The sequence below is a fragment of the Bactrocera dorsalis genome, chromosome 4 (genome assembly GCF_023373825.1).
Source record: "Bactrocera dorsalis isolate Fly_Bdor chromosome 4, ASM2337382v1, whole genome shotgun sequence".
NCBI lineage: Eukaryota > Metazoa > Arthropoda > Insecta > Diptera > Tephritidae > Bactrocera > Bactrocera dorsalis.
Window position 1 is genome coordinate 43,701,617 of NC_064306.1, and position 6,178 is coordinate 43,707,794.

A 6,178-nucleotide genomic window follows, 5' to 3' on the forward strand; every position below is an offset into this window, starting at 1 on the left:
TTTTCTAGAAAACCATAAATCGGCGAATTACAAAGAACTTATTATGTCATAAATAGCTTTCGAGCATAATATACATGTCTTTAAAAATGCGGATTCTCATATGAATTACTTTCTAGCAAATTTGGTTACTTATTGGAAAAGGACCATGAAGAGAAGTGGAACAAAGAAATGCTTAAGATAACTTATCCACTTGTTTAAATCGAGTATATTTACATCTTAGTTTCAACATTTTTTAACTTTTCACATTCACTTATATATTTTTTTATATTTCTCACAACACACTTTTTATACTACGCAACAAAGTTGCTAAGGAGAGTATTATAGTTTTGTTCACATAACGGTTGTTTGTAAGTCCTAAAACTAAAAGAGTCAGATATAGGGCTATATATACCAAAGTGATCAGGATGACGAGTAGAGTTGAAATCCGGATGTCTGTCTGTCCGTCCGTCTGTCCGTCCGTCCGTTCGTGCAAGCTGTAACTTGAGTAAAAATTGAGACATCATTATGAAACTTGGTACACGTACTCGTATTTCTTGACTCCATAAGAAGGCTAAGTTCGAAGATGGGCAAAATCGGGCCTCTGCCAGGCCCACAAAATGGCGGAAATCGAAAACCTATAAAGTGTCATAACTAAGCCATAAATAAAGATATTAAAGTGAAATGTGGCACAAAGGATCGCATTGGGGAGGGGCATATTTGGACGTAACTCTTTTGGAAAAGTGGGCGTGGCCCCGTTCCCTACTAAGCGTCGCCCACTTATGGATCAAAAACCATATCTCAGGAACTACTCGACCGATTTCAATGAAATTCGGTATATAATATTTTCCTAACACCCTGATGACATGTACGAAATATGGGTGAAATCGGTTCACAACCACGCCTTCTTCCAATATAACGCTATTTTGAATTCCATCTGATGCCTTCTCTGTATAATATATACATTAGGAACCAATGATGATAGCGGAATAAAACTTTACACAAATACGGTATTTGAGCTGAGGTATCCCTTGTGGAAAAATTGTCGTGATCGAACTATAACTTTTCAAGGCCCCTGATATCGAACACGAAGAACTCAGAGCCTAACCTAACCTAACCTAATTTTTCACCGAAAATGTCGGTAAATCTCTCAGAATTTAATTCTAATTAATTTTACAACAAAATAAAAAAATGTGTAAATAACGGATAATGAAATCTCGATTATCACTTTATCGTACGAGAGTATAAAATGTTGGGTGACACCCGAACTTATCCCTTCCTTACTTGTTAAATATTCTTTTTCACTTATTTCATATTTCATTTTTTTTCAAAGGTTCTCTCTATTTAATAACAAACTATCTTATACTGCACCAAATATTTTGATTTTTCACTGCGCTGCAATAGTTGTTTACCTTCAAGTTGACACGAATAACGGCAGCTTATTCATGCAAACGAAGTCACAGAAATTTTTGCTAGCTGAAGAATACTAACAGAAAAAAGGCTGAGCTCGTTCGTATGTAGAAATTGAGTAATTATTTGTTGCTCAACAACTCTCTTTAGTTATTTTCCCTACTAGTTGTTTAAGTTTCATTGACACGATCCCCATTACATTTTCTTGTATGCCGTTTGTTGTTTGCATTTTGAGGTGACGAATTATTATTATTAACGACCGAAACAAAAAATATCAACTCTTCAACATCAATTATTAAATTGGTTAGTGTACCCTATACTATAAGTGCTTATGACATAATCAATAAAAGAAATTTTATGTGTATTTATTTTGTTAAAACTGTTTGTTCAATTAAACTTAATTTACTGAGATATTTTTATTAATTGTAATCCAATTCAAATCAGCCAATTAGAATTTGCAAAAACAGTTGACCAAATCTTGCAACCGGTATACTTTTGAGAACAATGTCAATCCGTGTATAATTCCTTTATTAAATAAATGAAATCATTTAATTTATTGAACAAAAGAAATGTGGATGTGTACAAAATAGCTTAAAGCTGTTAAGATAATTTGAGTTGAAAATCTTTTTGTTTGCAATTTTTAATTTACTAAATTTGATGAGTTAAACAAAGTTTGGCAGATGTATGCTGGAATGATTCAATCTGGAGATTGCATTATCAGCTTTAGCAATAACTCATGCCAAATTTATTCCATAAAATCACTTGATTCCGATCGATTTCGATGAAAGCTATATGCTATATTAGTTCGATATCGGCGCTTCCGACAAATATGCACTTTCGTGGAGAGAAAATGTTGATCATTTACATATTATGTTTAATAAAACGGATATACAGACAGATTAAACTATTCATTAGCAATAACCTACTCACGTAGATCTTTACAAAATTTCCAAAACAGATAACAGAAGCTCATATTCTGAGTCGAGCAAACACTGAACTCGACAGATGCCTAACCCCATTACCGTGTCACTACACATTAAGAAAAAAATTAAACAAAGTAAAAAAAAAATTAATTACTTTTTCAAATCTGAACTATTTTTCTGCATATCTGCTTTAAAAATTGTTTTGGCACCAGACAACTAAAACTACCACGAGTACACGGTTTCTAGGATAAGCTTAATAATAATGAGAATTATATACAACAACACCAGTAAATATCGAGGAGGAGAAACTAGAGAATGAAAGAAAGAGTCAGCTTTCTATCAACATGGCGAGCACTTGGAAAAGGTGAGGAAGGCATGTTTGAGGATGGAAAATGACGATCCATACACCAAGCCAAGAGATACACCAATGGACGGGTAACTAACTGCCTCCGAACGAGACAAACCAAAGGAATGTGAGTTGTCCAAGAAAAGGCTCCAGAATAATAAAGAATTTTATCCCTATTTGTTGTTTAACTTACCCATTTGGTTAAATCGACTATAATTTACATCTCAGTTTCTATATACTTAACTTTTCCGATTTGGATTTGCTGACATTCACTTCCACACATCAGAAGCTTTTATTTTTCTAGTATTAAAACTATTGCACTTTAACTTCTATATTTTAAAATTCCTCATAACACACTTTTTCTATATTCTTACTAATTTGTTTAATATTTTAATTATTCTTCAATAATCTTTCCGATTTAATAACAAATTTTCTCTATAATGCACCAAACACACTGATTTTTCACTTTGTTCCAATAGTTGTTTACCTTCAATTGACACGAATAACGGCAGCCTGTGCTCTTCATCACACCATGTTGGTTCACGCAAAGCAATTCACAAGGAATTTTGCAAGCTGAGGTGAGCAAATAAAAACAATAACACACAAAAAGGAGAGCTCGCGCTTGTGTACATGTAATTGAGTAATTGTGAGTGTGTATTTTATTTGTTTTTTAATAACTCTTTTTAGTTATTTTTCTCATTTATTAGTAATTTCCTCATAATGCACCGATTGTACTGATCTCTCTCTCATTAATACGAACCACACCACCTTTTGTTGTATGACATATGTATATTGATGTTTGTTGTTTGCATTTTGTGGTGACCAAGTGAAAATCAATAAATATCAATTTATTAACATCAATTATTAAACGTGGTATTCTAAAATTATGAGTTCTTATGATATAATAAATGAAAAAGTGAATATATGTATACTGACAGAGAAAGTCAAGAGTGGATTTCTAACGAACCGCACCCACATTCGATTATACATTGACTTATTTTCGTAAATAGATACATATATGCATATATAAAGCGTAGTATACAGTTTCAGTAGTTCCAGTTTCAAGTCAGCAGACTCGCAAACCGAGCAATATATTCTGCAGCATAGGCCTTAACAAGGGCTTTATGAAATTCCCGGGACTGAAACCGCAAACAATAATCAATCAATATGATGATAAAAATGAATAATTTGCCATGCACTATCATATATCCTAACGAACACAAGACAAGCTAAAAGTTAAATGAACATTACTATAAATGGTTTGAAAGTACCATATTTGAAAAAAGAAAAACTTAATTTCAAACCGAAGCGCCCATCATTGTTGAAAATTTATGTAAGCAAGGTGGAAGAAGGCAGTGATAAAGGTTGTTGGTAAATAAAGCAGTTTAGTACATTAATTGATCCATCTAGCCGACACCCACACTAACCTAGTACAATAAAAAAAAATGTTGAAGACTAATGTAGTAATATTGAGATACATTCTGTCGTCGTTTCGTTTTATTTATAAATTCCGGATACTTCTTGACAGAATGTATATTCTGCACAGTATTCGAAACAATTATAAAAACAACAAAAGTGCTGTTAATAATTTCCCAACGATAATGTATAAAAATAGTAGATTAAGGAAGAAAATTATGATTAATTCAACAAGAAACCCTGAAATGAAAATGTCTACCCGCTGCATATATTTGCATCCCTACTACTCAACATAAAAAATGTGGGTCAATGATATTTTCAGTTTTGTCAGCACCAGGAGTTCGCAGTAGATAGTAAAAGGTCATCAGTGGGCAAAAAAAATATGTGAAAGTGGGCGTGACATAGCCCACGTCTCCTAAACAACTTAACCTATAACAATCAAATTCGCCTACCGCAAATATTATAAGAACTTCTAATGACTGGATGAAATCGGAAAATAACCGCGCTCACTCCCCATATGTCGGTACAGTTAAAGTCTACTGAAAGTGCGATAAATCAATAACTAAATACGCCAGAGACCTTAAAATTTACCCCAAAATGGTATGAGTAAGCTGTAAAGAACCCGTGATCAAAATTGGACTATGAGCGTGGCTTTACAGGAGCAGTGCATTTGATTAAAATTTTTCGGAATCGAACCAGAACTGCTCGAGCCCATAGACACTGAATATGTGGACCCAGTGCTAGTAAGTGACTTCTTATTAAAAAGTCAATGTGTGAGATACATATGTAATTGAAATTCAGAGAGAAAATTTTCGAACTTCGAGGCGACTTTATACCTCATATATCGGTCAATATGTGCGTTATCTTAATAAAATTAAAAGAGCGAGTTTTTCTTATACTTGTGTATATTTGTGATTAGAATTAATAAAATCGGGTGAAAACTCGCCCTGGATGGTGTCATTCTTTATACTCACCCAAGGTACTTCCTTGGTTTTAATCCTTACAAGTTCCATGAGAACGTATTAAAACCAGAGAAATACCTTAAGGTTCAAATCGTTAATTAGAAGATCGAAATCCAAGTTTATATATGTATACACACCCGAGATATGGGATTTCCTCTTAGAAATCGCTGCCTCCATAGTCTGTTAAACAAAGTTGTTCTGAATGATCCCTAGAAATCAGCACGTTCTAATGCACATGCCAGTATCTTATATGTATACAAAATATAATATAAATGTTAAGGATTAATTTAACTTACGTATCTGATCTTGGGAAAATACATACATACATATATTCCACACGTACCTGAAATTGAAAATAAAAATAAAGATTAATGAGGTTTATTAGATTTAAATAACAAATATATAGTAGGATTCCTCATAAATGTCGATATTAAAAACTGCAACAAGGAATTTCAATGGCTTTTCTGACCGACAAAATGAATGGAAAGTTTCACGACATTAATAGTTAATAGTGTGAAGCACGTCTACGATTTATAATGTGTTTTTTTCAGTTTGGTAGGATTTGATATAAGAAGATCGATTTGAAAATGTTTCACTATGATATTACGTATAAAGACTAATACATTTAAATAATAATCTTCACGTTACAAGCAAATGTTTTATTAGATTGAGCAGTGTATATACATATATTAAGTTTGCCACGAAGTTTGTTACATCCAAAAAGAAACGCCGCTGACCCTAAAATATATGTATCTGTATGTATACGGTATATTGATGATCGGCTTGCTGAGCTAAGTAGATTCAGACATGTGCGTTCATTAAATTAAGTTATTTCATTTATTCGTTACAGAAATTATACACAGATGGACATTGTGCTCAAAAGTATACCGATTGTGAGATTTTATCAACTGTTTTTGGAAATCATTTTTAGTTGATTTGAATTAGAGTGTAATCAATAAAAATATTTTAGAAAATTAAGTTTAATTCAACAAATAGCTTTAACAATATAAATATGCATACAATTTATCATAAACACGCATAATTTTAGTGTATTACGTTTAACAATTGATGCTGATGAGTTGATATTTAAAGATTTACACGTTATTATTTTCACTTGGCTACCTCAGCATGCAAACAACAAATAT

At 32.6% G+C, this 6,178-nt stretch overlaps 1 protein-coding gene across 1 annotated transcript in view; it reads right to left on the minus strand.

Annotated features, from left to right (window-relative positions):
- Positions 1 to 3,637, minus strand: part of LOC105223632 (uncharacterized) — a 164,945-nt gene extending 161,308 nt beyond the window's left edge. Inside the window, exon 1 of the mRNA XM_049454529.1 lies at positions 2,849 to 3,637. The gene's annotated coding sequence lies outside the window, so the exon portion shown is untranslated. The remainder of the gene's footprint in view (positions 1 to 2,848) is intronic.
- Between the last annotated feature and the right edge of the window lie 2,541 nt (positions 3,638 to 6,178).